Source organism: Chionomys nivalis, chromosome 14 (genome assembly GCF_950005125.1).
Source record: "Chionomys nivalis chromosome 14, mChiNiv1.1, whole genome shotgun sequence".
NCBI lineage: Eukaryota > Metazoa > Chordata > Mammalia > Rodentia > Cricetidae > Chionomys > Chionomys nivalis.
Genome location: NC_080099.1, coordinates 60,526,506 through 60,545,825, shown reverse-complemented (window position 1 = coordinate 60,545,825; position 19,320 = coordinate 60,526,506).

Here is a 19,320-nt window from a genome sequence, read left to right as displayed (position 1 = left end):
TACACCTGCTCTTATGGAGCGGTGGGGGTCAAAACTGTGCTAGGCAAGCCCTCTACCACCCGAGCTACATCTCTAGGCCTAGTAAACGTCTTTGTGTACACTGTTGTGCACAGCGATGGGTTCCATAAGGACAGTTTTCTTTGAAGTATATCACGTATTTGACAGCACTCATCACCGCAGTGCCCTCCCCTTTTTTCCCTGCTCCCACCTTCCCTTTCCTCTCCCCCTCCTTCCTAGTTTGCCTCCCATTGTGATAAAACATTCAGCCCAAAAGGAACTTAAGGAGGAAAGAGTTTATTTGTCTTCCCAGGTACAACATCAAGAGAAGCCAAGGGAAGAACTCAAGGGCGGGTACTAGAATCAAATTCAGGTTGCCCTGCGTAGTGGCAAGGGTCCATACCCACTAAGCCATGTCACCTGCTCAGATATTAATATATTTTTTTTCACCAGAATTGTGTTTCTCCATCTTTGTGACAAGCAACTCTTGTTAAATACAGACCCTTTGCTCTACCGGCTGAACATATATTGGCACCAAGAACCCTTTCTGAAGCTTTTTCAAAACAGAAAATTTGCAGCACTTTTATACATTACGTGATTTTTTTGATAGTATATGATGTTTAAATTTTTATTGCATTTTTATGTGTTGGGGGAGGGGCGCACAAGCGGCTGTCAGAGCAGAACTTTCTGGTTTGGGTTCTCTCCCTCTGTCATGTGTGTTCCCGAACTCCAGTCATAAAGCTTGCAGCAGGTGCCCCTACCTGCTGAGCCATCTCGCCAGTCCTTGTACGACATTTTAATTATAGAAAACAATATCCTATTTGGCCGAAAATGGGCAATTTGTGTAATCACAGCAGCTGAGCTGGTGTAAAAATAGGACAAGCAGCATTATCCTGTCAGGCTTCTGCTTGGCATCTGTTTCAGTAAAAATATCTTCTTAACAGATTAATGCTAAAGCTAATCAAAAGCACCAGGGATATAATGGTTTGTTTGAAGCACAAATCAGATTTCTGATTCCTATCCCCTCAGGGTCGTCAATGCGCTACTTAAGCCACATTCTCAGATCAACCTTTAGACACTCCCAATATTCTGTGAACAGCTCAGCATCGAACACACACCCAGGTGGCTACAATATCTTCACCCACCATTGGCCAGAATACCATTATGCGGTCCATGACTACTCCATTGTGTGCTGTGTGCATGCTAGGAGGCAGGAATGTGTTTCGTGGTACACACGTGGAGACCAGAGGACAGCTGTGTGCAACCTGTTCTCTCCTTCCATCTGTTAGTGACCTAATCTGGTGGTGAGAACTTCATGGCAAGGGCTTGACTCACCACACCATCTCAACAGTCCTGATTTTTAAACTTTTCATATTTTTTCAGACTTCTCATTTGGGAGACTGACACTGTAAATGGCAAATATGAAAGCTTCAGCACTCCCTGTACTGAAATTTCATTTGTATCTTAATAAGTAAAGCTTACCTGAAGTGGAGAGAGTAAAAGAGCCACACTGGCCAGCCTTAAAGACTGGGCAGTAGTAACACACACCTCCAATCCCAGTAGTCACACTACTTTGCCATAGAAACTGGGTGGTAGTGGTGCATGCCTTTGATTCCTACACTAGAGAGGGATATAAAACAGGAGGAGGCAGCTCTCAGCCAGTCTCATTCTGAGGATTCCTGGAGGCAGAATCACCATTTTAGACTGAGGTAGAGGTAAGAACCAGTGGCTGGCTGTTTTGCTTTTCTGATCTTCAAGTTGGACCCCAATATCTGTCTCTGGGTTTTTATTAATTTTGCTACAGTTCCCACTCCTAGAAGATTGTTTAATGGTTTTATAGGGACGGGTTAAAGTCCTGGGTAAGGGGATGGTCTAGTCCTACCTCAGATGCCAAGGGAAGACATTGTTAGACTTTGAAGGTTAGACTTTGAAGCAGGCAGAGTCCCCAAGCAAAGGAAGTGTGCCCATGGGTCGCCGCTCCCCATTTGCTAACTGCTGAGCAGCAGAATTCTGAGAAAGGCAAGAGGGGAGGAACGGGTGCTCCATTAAACTGACATCAAGATTCTGTCCTTAGAGTAAATACACACCGTGTCTGAAGGTGGCAAGACTCAGATGAACCGTCTGTAACAGATGCCCTTCGTTGCATTCAGAGCTCTGGGGTGGTGTGTAATCTGATATATCACACATGTGACCATGACTGCACCTGCAGAGCCTCCTGCCAGAGCGGGCACAGTACAGCCTCAAAATAGCCAGGGCAGGGTGACTTTGTCAGTGTGGGGTTTTCATCTTCACAGGGTCTGACCTTCGGAATGTTGGTTAGTGGTTGTGTACTGTGGAAGTAAAGAGGAGATTAACATAGGAAAAAGAAGAAATGAAGATGTACGGAAGAGGAAATATTGCACACTAGTGGAGACCAAACAGGTCCCCAGCCAGACAGGGACACCAACCTTTTTCTTGGCCACAGCAGGCTGGACATCACTTTCAGAAGCAGCTGCATTTATTTAGAATTGCTTTGTAAAGGGAAGATGGACGCCAAGTTCCCTCCATGCATTTGCCCCGCCCCCAACCCAGGATGACTCATGCCTGCCTCAGCTCGGCACAGCTTCTCCCAAACCTGCCTAAGAGTTTTATATTGCTGCCAAAATAGAAGGAGAAAGAAACAGTGATTTGCGAGGCATCTGCTTGGCCTATGATTGACATTGCCAGGTGCCATACAAGTGGGAGGAGGTGCCCAGAGTGACAGTGGCCCCTGTGCTCCTTGGTGGAGGTGGGCAGGCGGGAGAGACTGGCACCAATTTACTAGCTGAAGCTCTGGAAGGCCAAACATCAGTTATGAAGGGGACATGTGGGGAAGAAAGCCCACTGTGGACAGTTCTGTGGGGCTAAGGGTTCTGCAAACACCTTGATTTGAGTCATTGGTGTTCCAGTAACCCAACTTCTCTTCTCACCGGCGCTGCTGAAAATGAGATCACACTTTTGAGACAGACTTGGGAAATCTCTTGATTCCCACAGCCCTTCAAATACGCTACCCCCAAACATGGCACTGTAACTTCTAAAGAAAGAGCAGAAGTAAGGCCACCGACTTGTGTCTACACCCATTCCTGTGCCCTGAAGGAAGCCATGAACAAACCCCTAGCCTACCTGCAAAGTAGGTGGCAAGACCTATAGGCAGCCAGAGGCAAGACATAGGCTAGACATGAAGGCACACACCTGCTATCTCAGCACTTAGGAGACAAAGGAAAGTAAATCTCTGTGAGTTCCAGGCCAACCTGGTCTACATCATGATTTCTGGACCAATCAAGGCTATATAGTAAGACCCTGTCCAAAGAATCTTTTTAAATTTTTATTGATACTCATGTATGAGAGAGAGCAGATGAGGTGGGGAGGGAGCTCAGACATCAGATGCCTGGAGATGAAGTTAGGGGCAGTTGTGAGCCCCCTGACATGAGTGCTGGGTGCCCCAAGGACTCTTAGCCACTGAACCGCCTCTCCAGCAGCCCCTGGAGACACTCCCAGTACTGTTGTTACAGACATTCAGTGGACTAAAGGCTGTTGTGTACACAATAGGCAAACCGAGTTTCCTTTTGGAAACATCCACTCTACTGATATACTTAGAAGGCCCCAGCACATGTTCAAAACAGAGGTGGTGAACATCATTTTGTAGACATCTTTTCACTAAAACTGCCATGAAGTCTATTCTTTGGGGAAGGAACTGTGATACTACCTCTGTGTGCAGTTTCTCTGTCTCCATCCAGTGCCTAGGGGGCATGGGAAATCACAAAAGTACGTGTTAGTGGTGCTTACACTTGGACCTTTGCCCGTGTTTCTCTGCATGTTCTGTGCCTTTTGCTCTGTTCTGCATACACTGTATGTGCTGGACAAATACGAAATCTTCAGCTTCTCCCCTCTGCATGTTCCAGGGGTTGCCGGCCTATGGCAAAGTAGTTACACCAGCACACTTCACACCCTCGGTGTGGAAATTCATGGAAAAGCTTGTCCTCGGTCATGAAGTCGTATTGACTAGTTTGAAGGCAGAGAAGAGAAGGGAAACCATCTTTTCAGGGTCAAACAGTATATTTACTGCAGACTTCAGATAATAGCTGCTGCCCCATTTATAATTTTCCCTTCTCCTCTGTGTGTGTGAGGAGTGTTCGTGTGTGGCTATGCGGTGTAGTCACATGTGCATGCAGAGGCTGATATTAATCTTCCTTATTCATGTGAGGATCCAGATGGCTGTTCAGGTCACAGTATCTGCGGCAGCCCCTCCCCTCTCTGAGATCCATAGGAAGCCTACAGGGAACACTGTCTCCCCCACCCCCTTGAGGACTTACAACCATTGCTAGAGCTGAGGGCCTCAGGAGGTGGCTCACCCTGAGGAGTCAGTCAAGTTTCTGGGGAATGGAAATGTGTTTCTTCAGTGCTGTGGGCACTAATAAGTTGTCCCTGCTCCTGTAAATGATACCTCATCCATCTTCATGTAAATAATCCCAATTAAACCCATTGGTTAAAGAAAAAAAAAAACCCATTGGTTCACACACACAAAAAAAATACTTAAGAAATGAAAAAGTATAGCTGGTGAGTTAGTCAACTTGTAAATGTGTGACGTCCCCAGATGCCTCTGGGGCACAGAGTGGTGCTGACAGTAGGACCTTCTGATTGGACTGAGCTCAGCGGGGAGAAGGGACAATGGGAAGAGTGTCCCGGTGTGCTCAGGCCTGTGTTGTGATGAACGGCATTCACACACATGCATCTTCGTCCTTTACTACAGGACCACAGTGACACCCACAGCTTCCTGCCAATACCCTAGCAGTCTAGCCCTGATCACAAACTCCAAGAAATGCCAGTCACACCTAGTGTAGTCTGTTGCTTTGTATTTTGTTTTGAATTGAACATTATGGAAATGCAGTTTCAACTGTAACTCTGTCAATAATTCCAGCTAGAGGCTTGTTGTCATTTTTGGGAAAATTCTGTCCCCAAGGAAGGCAGGCTTATAATTTTCTTAACAGATTGAGTGGATGTGGCATGTTATGGGTTACCAGAATACCACACAGTGTGGGGGTTTGGTTAGTGTTTGGGAAAGCATACCACACACCTGGGAGGCTGTGTGTGCACAGACACGGCTTGAACAGGTCCAGTCGAGCTGCTTGTGTGGGGTGACTTTGGTCTGTTCCTTGCCCTTTTGCCTCCTGTTATATGCTGTTAACTGGAAATGATAAAGGTTCTTTTGTGAAAATGCCGATCATGGGGCTGGGGAGATAGCTCAGTGATTAAGAGAGCTTGTTACATAACCATGAAGGCCAGAGTTCAGCTCCTAGCACCAACACAACCAGTTGGGCATCTTGTATACGGCTGCTATTCTCGCTCTCTGAGACAGAGGCAGGGAGATCACTGGGAACATGAACCCAGGTTGAGTGAGAGACCCTGCTTCAAAGGGACTGGCAAGGAGGGGCAGAGGAGGACCCCTGATCCCCTCTCTGCACACAAGCACAGGTGCATGCATCCACATAGATGTGTGTACTCACAAACACAGAAATCTTTGTAAAATGCCAACTGGATGCTAAATTATTTAAAATAAGTTTTTACATATTCATGAGATACTGTGATCTATATGTATGTTAAAAGGATAAACAAATGAACAAGGCCTTAAACTCCCATCAAGCATGGTGGACAGCGGTCATGCCTCCATGGAGTCCTGTGCCTTGTGACCTGTTTAATTTAACCTTTAACCTCTTCAGCTTAGTTCCTGGAAGACACATAGTGTCACTAGAGTAGTAATTATTGATAGGGAATGCTTAGTTCCTGATTGTCAGTGATACTTAGATGGGTAACATGTATGAACGAAGGACAATTAGTAGCCTGTGTTTTTATTGTTTACTTGTTTTTCTGTAGGAAGCTACCTTTGGGGGGTGACTTTTACCATAGTCCTAGCCGCAGTTCGGTTTGGTTTGGTTCATACATTCCAGGGGAGGGGCATGGGGATTAGAAATGTTAGGTAGGAGGAACAGAAATAAAAAAGAGTCAAAGAGACGTAAGATAATAATATGGGGAGGGCCATGCAGTCTCCTGCATGCTGAGTTCTGAGTCCTGAGTTCCTGAGCTCTGAGTCTGACCATGTTTAATTTTCCATACCCCAAGATTAAAAGAGGGGAACAAAGACTGCTTTAACATGATACAAAGGACAACTAGAACAGTTACTTGCTTCAGTACTTTGAGACATCAAGCCATAATTCATGAGAAAAGCATTCTGTTTAGGCAGTGAATTCACCCTAGACCAACTATCCTGAAGGCAGTCACTCCGCAGGTCAAACTTCCTAATTTAAAAGAAGGAGCAGAAGTACGCCTGAATTCTCTGATCTTGGTTGGGGGTGGAGAGGATACCCCTCTATGAACCACCTTAAAGTCTAAAAACCAAGTAACCATACCATAGGTCAGGGTGTGTAGCCACAGTTGCTGTCAATAACTTTGAACAGTCTCAAACTCACTGACCTTCAGACAAAACAGGCCCACAGTTTTGGGATTCCACATTTTTCGAGACAGGGTTTTTGCATAGCCCTGACGTCCCAGAACTCGCCCTGTAGACGAGGCTGGCCTTGAACTCACAGAGATTTGCTTGCCTCTGCATCCCAAGTCCTATGATCACCACTGCCCAGCTGGCCAGTGTTATTCTTATCAAGTAGGGCAGTTGAAAGAACCTGTCTGATATAACACCACTGTCTTCTCCCTCCTTCCTCCCCCTTTCTCTCCTTCCCCCTTCTCTGCAATACCACATTCCTCACTCCAGTGCAGGAGCATTTCTTCTGAGCACCTCGAGTTTGTAGATTTGCACAGTGGTCATTCTCACGTCTATCCCAAACACCCCTTCTCTCACGTGCTCACATGAGTCTCGGGTTTCAGGCAGACTATCTTATTTGGTGTGAAACAGGTACTGGGGACTGAGAAAATTCTCCAGAAGTTTAGAAAATGTCGCCAATGCTGATTTACAGTCTTCCAATATCTAGATTAAAATGAATATTGATATATTGTGCAGAGGGTCATGCGACTGCGCGCAGGAGTCGGTTCTCTCCTCCCGTACGGGTCCTGAGGGTTGAACTCAGGCGTCTTTACCCACTGGGTCATCTGGCAGGCTCACAGTTAAGCTAGGAGAGCAGTTGCCTGCTCTGTCCTTTCTAAGGTGACTGGCAGCTATCTGGATGCTAATCACAGCTCTCACTGAAACAAGAAACTTAGCCTGGAGGCAATCTTGACAGGGAAATCTACCGGGCAGCTCAAAACAGCAGTCATTACATTTATGAGACATTTAATGTAAGTTTTCTCCAGTGCATCTCTACAAATCTAATTTTCTCTTTATCATAGCCAATAACTTTTGTTTGAAAAGTGCAACAGACTATTTCTGAGTGCCTGCCTCTTTCATCTTATTTCTGTTCTTGGAATATTGTTCCTGAAGGGGACAGATAAAATTAGGTGACAACCAGAATCTTCTCTGGATCAAGGGCCACAAAAAGGGGGGGGGGGGCAGGGTTAAAAATGCTGTCCCTTTTTAAAAATTGAAAAAATATCCTAAGTCTAAAATTAGTCAAAGATCCATATTTAATAAATTATGGATGGCAATAACAGCTGTTGGGTGCAAAGATACTAATAATGTTCACACCTGTGCTTTTTAGCCTCCGTACTATGGACAGAACTGGATAATTCTTTGTAGTGATGTCCATGACAGAGATGATGGTGGTGACGATTTGGGGTGAAATCTCTGGCCTCTGTGGAGGGAGGTGTGAGACAGTCTTGTGTAGCTCAGGCTAACTTTGAGCTCACTATGTAGTCAGAGATGTCCCCTTTGGTTCCTGTCCCCTGCTTCCACTCAAGTATTAGAACTATGGGTGCATTCCCACACCCAGAGACTCCAGCCTCTAAAGAGTAGGTGCCAGCAGCAAACTCTCAGTTGTGACAACCCCAAATGCTTCTCAACATTGTTAAATGTCCCTTGGTTGAAAGTCGCTAGGCTTTCAACTGTGTGTGCAGACGATGAACTGTATGACTCTTCACCACATAAAGCACCATGCATGTTTCTGTTTATATTCAGTCCTAGAATGTAACCGCAATGAATGTAGGGTAGAAACAAATCTGACAGTGCTTGTCCTTAGGACAGAGGGCCCAGGGGTTGATGAGTCAGGACATTGGGAAACTTCCGGGGATGACGATAACTGCCCATGGCGCAGTTGAAACTTGGGCTATGTGATGCCAAGCCTGATGACCTGAGTTCAGTCCCTGAAACTTACATCATAGAATAGCAGAACCAACTCCGAGAAGTTAATCTTCTGACCACTGTGGGATGCATGTACCCATATATAAATAAAATAAACATAAAATATCATGAGTCCACTTCATTTTATTAAAAAGAAAGTGAAACGGGGGTGGGAGGAATAGAGATGTAGTCCCAAGTATTAAAGTAAAGTACACTAATGGCTTTATTTTGTAATGAATTGAAAAGCAAGATGGCGACAGGACTATAGAGGATGGAAGGATAAAAAATGTTTGTAGTAGAACCTAAGCAATAGGTTTGTAGCTTTATTGTATTTTTTCATGTTTCCTAAATATTCAATAATTTTTCTTAGTAAAATATTGGAGGAAAAGACATAGTCAGATATCCTAAGCAAGCAGCTTCCTGCATGCACACAGACAGGTGTTGACACATGTTCACACATGTTCACACTATGCTCCTCTCTTCACTCAGGTCATCACCCACAAGTCCAGGAATATATTTCAGTGGGTAAAGTGCATGCCTCACTCGCTCAAGGCTCTGGATTCGATCCCCAGTACCGAATAAATTGGGTGTGGTGACTCATGCCTGTCTTCCCAGAGGATCAGGAATTCAAGATCATCCTTAGAAACACAGTGCGTTTGGGGCTAGACTTGGCTACATTGCGACCTCATCTCTTGAAACAAAAAAAACAAACAAGAATGGCTTATCAGAGCAGTTGGTCTATAGTCTATGTCTCAAGTCCCCAACACTGTCTTCTGAATTATATTTCTTTATATAAGCTGACAAGTCATTCATGCTGACGCTGGACCACATCTGCTTTACATGATGCTTGCTCCCCACAGTCTAGAACGATGTTTGGCATACAGTAGCAACTCAATAAATATTAGCTAAATGAAAAAATGCCCAACAATTAAATTCTGTTTCACGTATCATTGCTGTGTGCAAGATGCTGGGCCAGGCATATACAGCAGGACTGGATTCAACCGCTGTTCTCAAAGAGTCTTTAGGTGGATGGTCCAGAACAATCTTACTGTTACAACGCAGACGATCACAGGCGTTTGTGCTAAGGGCCAATGAAAAAAGCTGAAGGACAAAGCTCAAAGGGTCTCCTTCCTGGTGGGGAGCCGCCCCGGTGGCCCTGTTTCCTTGGGTGCTATTCCTGTCGCTGTGCAGAGGTACAACACCTGTCGCTGCACAGTGGTGCACCCGGGTGCTCTGTGTCAAGGCTACGTTTAATTTTAGAGACAGATTTGAGCTCGCTCCACTACAGATGATTCTAAGTTTTCATGCTCTCCACTCCCTCCAATCCATCTGAACTATAGTTTGTCACAGGCCGAGCCCTGTCCATGCCCTTCAGGAGCTGCCCTCAGACTGCTTAACGGGAATTTATCTGTGATAGTGAGTCACTGGTTTATGGGAGGAAATCATTGCTATTCTGAAGTTTCCAGTAAAATACCATTATCATGTTTTGCATTTTTATTGTCTAAAATGAAGGACTGAAAGATTTTAAGTTTCTCCGAGCACTTTCATAGGTGAAATGGATCTAAATGTACTTATTTGTTCTAGTAAAACAAAAATGATCTAAGAACAAAACTAGATGCATTAGTCTTCTTTGAGATTTTGAATGTTTCCTATGCCATATAGTCTATTCAATGTATAAATGAAAACATGCACATTGTCCAGCACAGTTCCTGGTTTATATACAATCATCTGCCAGTCATTTCTTGCTCTTCTCTTTTTATTAGAGAATTACCCCTGGAGGTACAGGTGTACCTTCCTGGTAGTGTACCACTTACGTCACCTTGTCTGAGTGGTAAATTTTCTAGGTCACTGTGAAACAATTAAAGCAAAAGCTGTGCTAAGGGAAAGCCATTGTGCAATGTAGGAGCATTAAGTGCCTAGGTTCATACTGGACCCACAGGAGCGAAGAGAGGGGTATGATGGTTTGGCACAAGCCACCCATTTTGGCTTGACTGCTATTCATTAAAAGAGCCCAGAAACTTCAGCTGAACAGCCAAGGCAATAACTTCTCTTATGAGGGACATTCAGCTTGTGTTCAGGTCCATTCCTGGGGTTTGTAGATGTAGTGAGAAACACATCAACTATCTAGACCCTGTATATAGACTCCCGTAGAGTTAAGAACTAACATAGACTATTATCTAGAGCCATCTAAGTAAGTCATATAGAAATACTCACATGGAAAAGGAATGTATGAAAAATTTTAAATAGATGTAGTTTTGATGGGGGGAAAAAGAGGTTTGGAAGAGCCAGGTGTCCAGTAACCTCTGCTTAGACTTGATTAGGGTTTCTTACTTGCAAGCAGAAGGCTAAGAATGAATTCCTCACTCAACGCCAAATCCCAGAGGGTGAAGTGGTGCCTGACCATACTACCGCCTCACAGTAGACTCAGGCAGGGACTTGCTGGAGCCTAGAGGTCTGGGGCCTGGGATAGGTAGTGAGATTTAGCTTCCTAACACACACATGTACATGTATAAATTAAAAACAAAAGTCAGGTTTGGTAAGTAACTCACATTTACAATCTCATCAGTTGTGAGGCTAAGGTTCATCCAGGGATATGCAGTGAGACACTTTTTCCAAAACCAAAACAAGGTCTGACAAGATGGTTCCATGGGTAAAGGCACATGTTGCCAAGCCTGACACTCTGAGTTCAGTTCCCATATGGTGGAAGAAGAGAATTGACTCTGGCAAACTGTCCTCTGAACCCCATAATTGCAAGGGGGATGTATGCATGTGTGTATGTGTGTGCATCCACAAGTAAATAAACAGATAGATAATAAATAAATGTAACTTTAAAAAAACACCTATATCAGATGTAGTAGCACATGCCTTTAATCCCAGCACTTGGGAGGCAGAGACATGTAGATCTCTGTGGATTTGAGGCCAGCCTGGTCTATATAGTAAGTTCTAGGATAGCCAGAGCTACACAGTGAGAACTTGTCTCAAAAATAAATAGACAAACAAACCCAAATCCACCCAGCTCATGTTTTCCTTTAGGAGTCCATCAAGCATTAGACACCACACAGAGCCAGTGGGCTTACCGCCTGGCATACGGGAGCAGCAGCGGCCTACACTACAGGGTCTATTTAGTCAGCACCTTGCAAACAGTTCTTCCACACCACAGTAACGAATACATCATTCTCCCTCTCTCAATAGTCTACAGGAATCACCAAGTCAAAGAGGAAAAAAAATTTAAAAAGTCACCTTGAAAATGAATTATCTCTTCTACCTCCCAAGGGAATCTCAATGAATCTGGTGGTAAATACCTAAAGGATCAAGTTGTTTATTGGTTTTTTTTTTGTTTTTTTGAGAAGTTTCATGTAGTCCAGGCTGGCCTCAAACTGGCTACATAACCAAGGATGACCCCATGCTGATCCTCTAGCCTCAACTTTCCAAGTGCTGGGATTTCAGCATGTGCCAGCATGTATGCCCAGTTCTACATGTACGATTTTTAAATGACACGATTCCTTCTGCTTGCCCTGTATGTTGCATAGGTCTGATCCCTGTGAGCATACGGTGGAGTTAGCTGTGGATTCAGTAGTGGCAGAGAAGTAGGCTACTCAACAGAAAATGACAGACAGAGAGTGAGAAATGTGGCTCACTTACTAAAGTGCCAAAACCACAAGGAAGGCAAACTCTGATGCCCTATGAGTCAACTCTTGACACTCAGCTCGCTTTACTAGGTTCATCAAATATACCATCTGTTTTTGACATGGTGTTTGGGGAGATAAAGCCATTTGGGCACCACCCTCCTCCCAGAGCAGCAGAATTCCTCGGGTTTGGAACCAAACTGACTAGACTTGCAGTGCACACCTGCCTGGCACCGACACAGCCATAGAAAGCAGGATTTCAGAATAACCTGGAAATTTCTTATAAACAAATCCTAGGGGAACCAGTCCAGACCTAATGGATCAAATTCCACAAAAAGTCATGATTCTACAGTTTAATTTTAATTAAGATACTCCCCTCAGTGATGCAATACCCCAAACATATCTCTTATATCCAGAGACTGGAATTTTTGCTGGACTTCACAGCCAGAGTTAATAATACACCCTGTGGTCACTTAAGACTTAAGACTGCTAGTCTACTGTGTACTCAAACTGTTTATCCAGCCTCTAAGAGAACATGGAAACTAACTACCAACTGTATCTGCCTTGGATTTCCCATGCAGTCAACTTTTACAACCTAAGCTAATGCACAGCTGTGGTCTTGTTATGTACTCTTCCATGTCCCTGACCCAGATAATGCATGTGTGTCATTTGCTGAAAGCAGAAAACACAGACATCGAAAGCGATTTCCTAAAATCTACCATAAAGGTTGAAAGCAATAATTTATAGTTACTGGCTGACAATCAATGATGTCTGTTATCTTGTCAGTCGGAGCCAGTGACTTAACTGTGTAAAACTCTGCTGAAGATTTCTGTATCTCAGTCCTTCCCCATGTGATGTTTCTGTGCTGCTCGACAAACCCTCTGTTAGAGACAACTCACACAACAGAATCGCATAAGGATGGACAGGTTCAGACTCATACAACTGAGGACGGAAGACCAGGGAGCATGAAGGAGAGAATCCAAATTTGGACTTGCTCTTGGTTAAACGATTCCAAAGGAAATGCTTTGATTTCTTTCCTTAATGCACATGGGTTCTATTGGTGACTCAAAGTTAATCACTAGTGAGTTATAAGCTCGTCCCACCCCCTCTTTCTGTGTGTGCCCATTTAGTGAAGGGGCCTGTGAAGTCTAGAAGGCCTTGAATCTTCTCAGACTGGAGTTACCGGAGGCTGGAGAGCAACCCGCTATGGGTGCTAGGAGCTGAATTCAGGAGTTCTATAAGAGCATCACATGCTTTTAACCCCTAAGCTGTCTCTTCAGCACCGATTCTATAGTTTACATAGCTCAGTAGACAGGCTGGAGAGATGGTTCAGTGGTCTAAAGCATTTGTTGCTCTTGCAGAGGACCTGGGTTTGGTTCCAAGTACTCACATGGTAGCTCACAACCATCTATAACTCCAGTTCTAGGGAATCTGACTCTCTTCCGGCCTCCACAGGCCTAGACACACAGATGGTACACATATACATGCAGGCAAAACATTCATACATATAAAAATCCTTTTTTAAGAAAAGAAACTCACCAGAAGCTAGCCATGTGACACAAGCCTGTGGAGCCAGCTCTTGGGAGGCCAAAGCAGGAGGATTGCTGTGAGTTCTAGCCTAGCCAAGGCTTTACGGTGAGACCCTATATTAAAAATGGAATTGTGTAGTATAAGCAGTTTGGGAATGTGGGGAGGTAACTGACACATTCTAAAAGCTCTTGAGGGGAGCAGCCCATCTTGTTCTGACCACAGCCCGTCTGCACCAGTTGGGCTCAACAAAATGACCACAGCAACCCATTCTGTGCATTTAGAGAGTTTAACAGGTGAAAATTTGAATTTAATTTAAATGAAGTTGGAGACCTTCATTTGCATAAACCTCATAACCAGTTCCAAGAAAGTAAATTAAGACAAGGTTTTAAAGACTGCAGTTTTAATTTAAAAACATCTATTTCCAACGAAACCCATTTTTTTGTATATTAACTAAAATTTTAATTTAAAAAATTACTGCTGGGGCTGGAGAGCTGGCTCCACGATTTTAGAGCACTCACAGCTCCTGAAGACAACCTGGTTTGGGTCCCAGCACCCATATACTCACACGAGCTTTCTATTTGGGGAGCTGACACCTGTTTCACAGCTTGTTATTTCTTTCTTATTCACCATGTGGCTTTATATGCTTTTTCAAAACGTTTTATATTTAGCATAGTTCCTTCCCTGTGAGAGATTGGATGGCATTACGAGAATTGGAAACTTTTGCCAACTAGCATTGCCTTTATCCACTTATTTATGAAAGAAATACCCCAGCTTTTTCCGTTTGTAGCTGGGGGTGGCATGGGTGTTGGGGATCAGACCCAGAGCCTTGCACCTGCTCGGCACAAACTCTAGCACTGAGCAACACCCCCAGTCTATTTTCTAGTTCATTTGTTTTATTTTATGTGCATGTGTTTTGCCTGCAAGTCTGTGCATGCACCGCATGCAGGTCAGAAAGGATTCTGTTAGAGATGGCTGTAAACCACTGTGTGGATGCTGGGAATTAAACCCAGATCCTCTGGAATAGCAGCCAGTATTCTTAACCACTGAGCTCTCTCTCCAGCCTATTTTGTAGTATTTTCAACTCTTCCTTGAGAAAAAAAAAGAAGAAAGAAAGAAAAACAAGCAAAACCTAGGTTGGAATAATATAAGGATACAAATTTTAAAAGAAAAAGCTTGCCTTAAGAAATTAAATTCTGAATTTTATATCAACTAGGGAATAAAATTATTAGGAATTAAAAGTTGTATATTTTCATTTGTGACTTAGAAAATGCCAGGTACATGTGTATGTATATATGAGATAGACATCTTTTATATCTACAAATTTATTCAGTGACCCATAAAAATAACGTTTAAAGGTTTAAATTTATGTTTGTGTGTGTGCCTGCATGAATTTGTATGCACCACGGGCATGTAGTGCCTGTGGGGGCCAGGAGAGAGAGGGCTTGAGATGCCCCTACAACTAGAGTTACAGAAGGGTTGGGAAGTCTGGAATTGCTTTGTCATTCATTTAAAGACGTTCAGACTGCAGAACAAGCGCCTCTACCTGATGATTGTCAGGTGTGGAATACCAACAAATACCACCTGGACCTGCTCGCAACACTACACCAGAGCCTTCCAACCCTGCCCATCCTCCCTGGCACTTGGCCAGAAGTCTTGACAATTTCTTCACCTCACTTAAGATTATTCTCTCAGGGTGATTTTCCACAAGTATGTTCTCAAAGTGTTTTTGCCACTCTCAGTATTCCTCGAGACAGTTTCCTAAATGCCCAAGGGTAGCCTCAGGGAACACACCTGTCTCCCTGGGGAGACAATTAGGAGCATCACCCAACCTTTGCTGATTGCCTTCAGGAACACAGATGCACCTCAAGGAAGAAAGAGTTAGATGCCTCCTGTTCAATGTTACAAAGCTGGCAACGTGCTCTGTGTGGAGGCCAGAGGGTTGCTTGTAGCATATTATGCTACAAATATTTTATAACATACAGTTCAAATTGCTTCATTCCAATAAGCTGGTGAAAGCCTTTTGGGATAAATGGGTTGACAGAAATGGCTTATTTAATCTTGAAAATTGTGCTACTTGAGATATTTCATTTCCATTGAAACAGACTCACACCTAGTTTTTCTTACCAAGTCTTCATTTAATTCTGGTTCACTGCCAAACTTCTATTATTGGCTCTCTCTGGGAACTTAAAGTGCATGCGGTTGGCTTATGGCTGGTACAAAGTGGGGAAAGATGCAGAAGATAAGCCTGCTGCCTGCCCAGGGGGCAGAGGTAGCAGTGGAAGCTAGAAACTGTCACACAGACAGTGAGAATAGAGCCATAGGGCGAGGTGAGCGTCCTTGGACGATGGAAAGGGGAGGTTGGCTAAAGATTATATATTAAAAAGGAAAAGATGAGCTGGCGGTGGTGGCGAAAGCCTTTAATCCCAGCACTCGGGAGGCAGAGGCAGGCGGATCTCTGAGTTTGAGGCCAGCCTGGTCTACAAGAGCTAGTTCCAGGACAGGCTCCAAAACCACAGAGAAACCCTGTCTCGAAAATAAAAAAAAAAAAAAAAAAAAAAAAAGGAAAAGATGAGAGGCTGGAGAGAAGGTTCAGCTGATAAAGGCGATGGCTGCCATACTTGCGATCAAGTTAAGTTTGATTCCATAACCCACATGGTGGAAGTAGAAAACCAACTCTCACGTGTTGCCCTAACTTCCACAAGCACACCATGGCACATGGCTGTGCATGTGCATACACAAACTCACACAATTAATTAAAATGTAATTTAAAGGTTTTAAAAGATGACCTCTGGCAAATCAAAGGGTAACTGTCAAGTGACTGCAATGCTCAGCTTGAGTACTGTCTTGAAAATGGGTGATGTGGAAAACCATGATGCCCTATCTATCTATCTATCTATCTATCTATCTATCTATCTATCTATCTATCTATCTAGCGTGACACCCTGGGTTCCATTCCCAGCACCAAATAAAAGCAGGCATGGAGGCACACACCTGCAATCCCAATACCCAGAAGGCAGAAGCATCAGAAGTGTAAGGTCGTCCTCAGCAAGCTGAGGGCCAAAGTCAGCTCCACGAGACCCTGTCTCAAAAATGAACGAATGAATAAATTGGTGCAAGACCCTGGTTGTTCTGGCCTCTGAGGACACCCGCATACACGCAGCATATACAAACACAAAAATAAAAAATGTGTGAACAAAAATCTTTAGAAAGCAAGTTGCCCACCTTTCCCCTCAAGTATCAACTCTTACGACACTAATTGCAGTTTTGAGGGAGAGTTAAAGACAGCACTGACACACAGCTGCACTCTACTGCCCTCCTGTGGACGTAGTTGGTTTCAAGAATCCCTTGGCTACGGTAAAACCTTGCAAAGAAATCCTCTGACCCTGCCCTGTCTGCTTTTCTCCCAAGTAGTCTCATCTTGCTTGAATCCCCCAAATACACCAGGGTCATTTCTCTGGATTGATAACAGGCCAGCCTTCACCTCTCTCCTTTTTAGTTTATCTACACTCCTGCTGTCTCCACCTACAGACTCTATAAAGGCTCCAAGTAGAAGTTCATAGGAGTTATGTACTGTATTCTCATTACTGGAAAATTTAGAGTTGGTGGTACCCTCTTCCTGGTTACACTGGAATCGAGGACTAGGTTTGGCTCCACTGCTTTTACTGTGGGATCATATACATATATGGAGAATGAATGGGGAAATCTGGGTAGCTGCCAATAGCTTACAGCCACCTGAAATGAATGCTCTGGGTTAGTCTGAAAATATGCTTCAATTCCCTTTCTGCGCTCTCTGCTCCTTCCTGTTCTGGAGACAGCCGCTTTTCTTGCAGTTCCAGCCTCGTTCCAGAGACATGATGGTGAAGGTCGGAGTGAACGGATTTGGCTGTATTGGACGCCTGATTACCAGGGCTGCCTTCACTTCTGGCAGAGTGGACGTTGTTGTCATCAATGACCCTTTCATCGACCTCAACTACCTGGTCCAAGTTCAAAGGCACAGTTAAGGCTGAGAACGGGAAGCTTGTCATCAACGGGAAGGCCATCACCATCTTCCAGGAGCAAGATCCCGCCAACATCACCGCCGGCACCGAGTATGTTGTGGAGTCGACTGGTGTCTTCACCACCATGGAGAAGGCTGGGGCCCACTTGAAGGGTGGGGCCAAAAGGGTCATCATCTCCACCCCTTCTGCAGAAGACTGTGGATGGCCCCTCTGGGAAGCTGTGGCAAGACGGCTGTGGTGCTGCCCAGAGCATCATCCCTGCATCCACTGGCGCTGCCAAGGCTGTGGGCAAAGTCATCCCAGAACTGAACGGGAAGCTCACGGGCATGGCCTTCCGTGTTCCTACCCCCAATGTGTCCGTCGTCGATCTGACATGCTGCCTGGAGAAAGCTGCCAAGTATGACGACATCAAGAAGGTGGTGAAGCAGGCATCCGAGGGCCCACTAAAGGGCATCCTGGGCTACACTGAGGATCAGGTTGTCTCCTGTGACTTTAACAGTGACTCCCACTCTTCCACCTTCGAGGCTGGGGCTGGCGTTGCTCTCAATGACAACTTTGTAAAGCTCATTTCCTGGTACGACAATGAATTCGGCTACAGCAACAGAGTGGTGGACCTCATGGCCTACATGGCCTCCAAGGAGTAAGAAGCCCACCCTGGACCACCCATCCCAGCAAGGACACAGCAAGAGAGAGGCCCTTGGCTGCTGAGCAGTCCCTGGCCTAACTAACCCTTGACACTGAGCATCTCCCTCAGTTTCCATTCCAGACCCCCAGAATAGAAGGAGGGGCTTAGGGAGCCCTACTCTCTTGAATACCATCAATAAAGTTCATTGCACCCCTAAAAAAAAAATTCCCTTTCTGCAAGGGTATATTTTTGCTGGGTTTAAAATTGTAGCTTAGGGTTGTGGTGTGGCTCAGTTTTGGCTTTGCACTACTTTCTCAACACATGCTCTATTTAGTGTAACTCTTTCCCTATACAAGACTGGGATAGTACTGGGGATTTAAAACTCCTGCCAGGTAAACCAGTTTTGCTTTTAGCCTAATTTATGGCAACTCCTGTACCCCTGGTACCAGCCATAGCACTGCAGAAACAGGGTGCAGCGATACGTGCCTCTAATACCAGCACCTGGAAGGTAGAGACAGAGTATCAAAATTTAAAGGTTATCAGCCAGTGGTGGTGCACACCCTTAATCCCAGCACTCCAGAGGCAGAGGCAGGCAGATCTCTATGAGTTCAAGGCCAGCCTGGTCTACAGCAAGTTCCAGGGAGTCTGGGCTACAAAGAGAAACCCTGCCTTAAAAAAAACAAAACAAATTAAAAAAAAAAAAAGGGTCATTTTTGGCAATATACTAAGTTCACGGCCAATCTGGGCTACATAAGACCAGCCTCAAAAAATAAAACAACACACTACTCAACCCTTTCAGATATTCCACTGGTTTCTTTCATTGTTCTGAAGTCACTGTTGGTTTAAGTACTGCTACTCTTCTGGAACTGGGCTGACTTGTCTAAGCGCAGGAGGTCCCGAAGGACAGCTCCAGTGCTGCAGGCTGTGGGGGAGGAAATACATCTGCCTCTGGTGGAGACTGCTGTTCAGACAGAAGTGCCATGATCTCACAATCATCTGGGAAGCTCTGAGGTCCTCTTAACACTGTTTATGTTCTTCCTCTTCTTTTTCCAGACTCAACCATGTCTGCAGTTGTTACCTTTCCCCTACTTCACCTTGTTCTCTGCTTGCTTCAATTTACATAATTTCTCCTGACTTACACATCTTACCTTCTAAGCACATTAAATCTGTGCCTGTCCCTAGACTGCTACTTCAGAAGGGAACACATTCTGGGCACAGTAGTCCCCATAACGCCAATCTCCCAGCTCTGCATTTTGCTCTGGATTTTGATCACCAGTAAGAACTAATTGGGTACTGTTTTAGGGA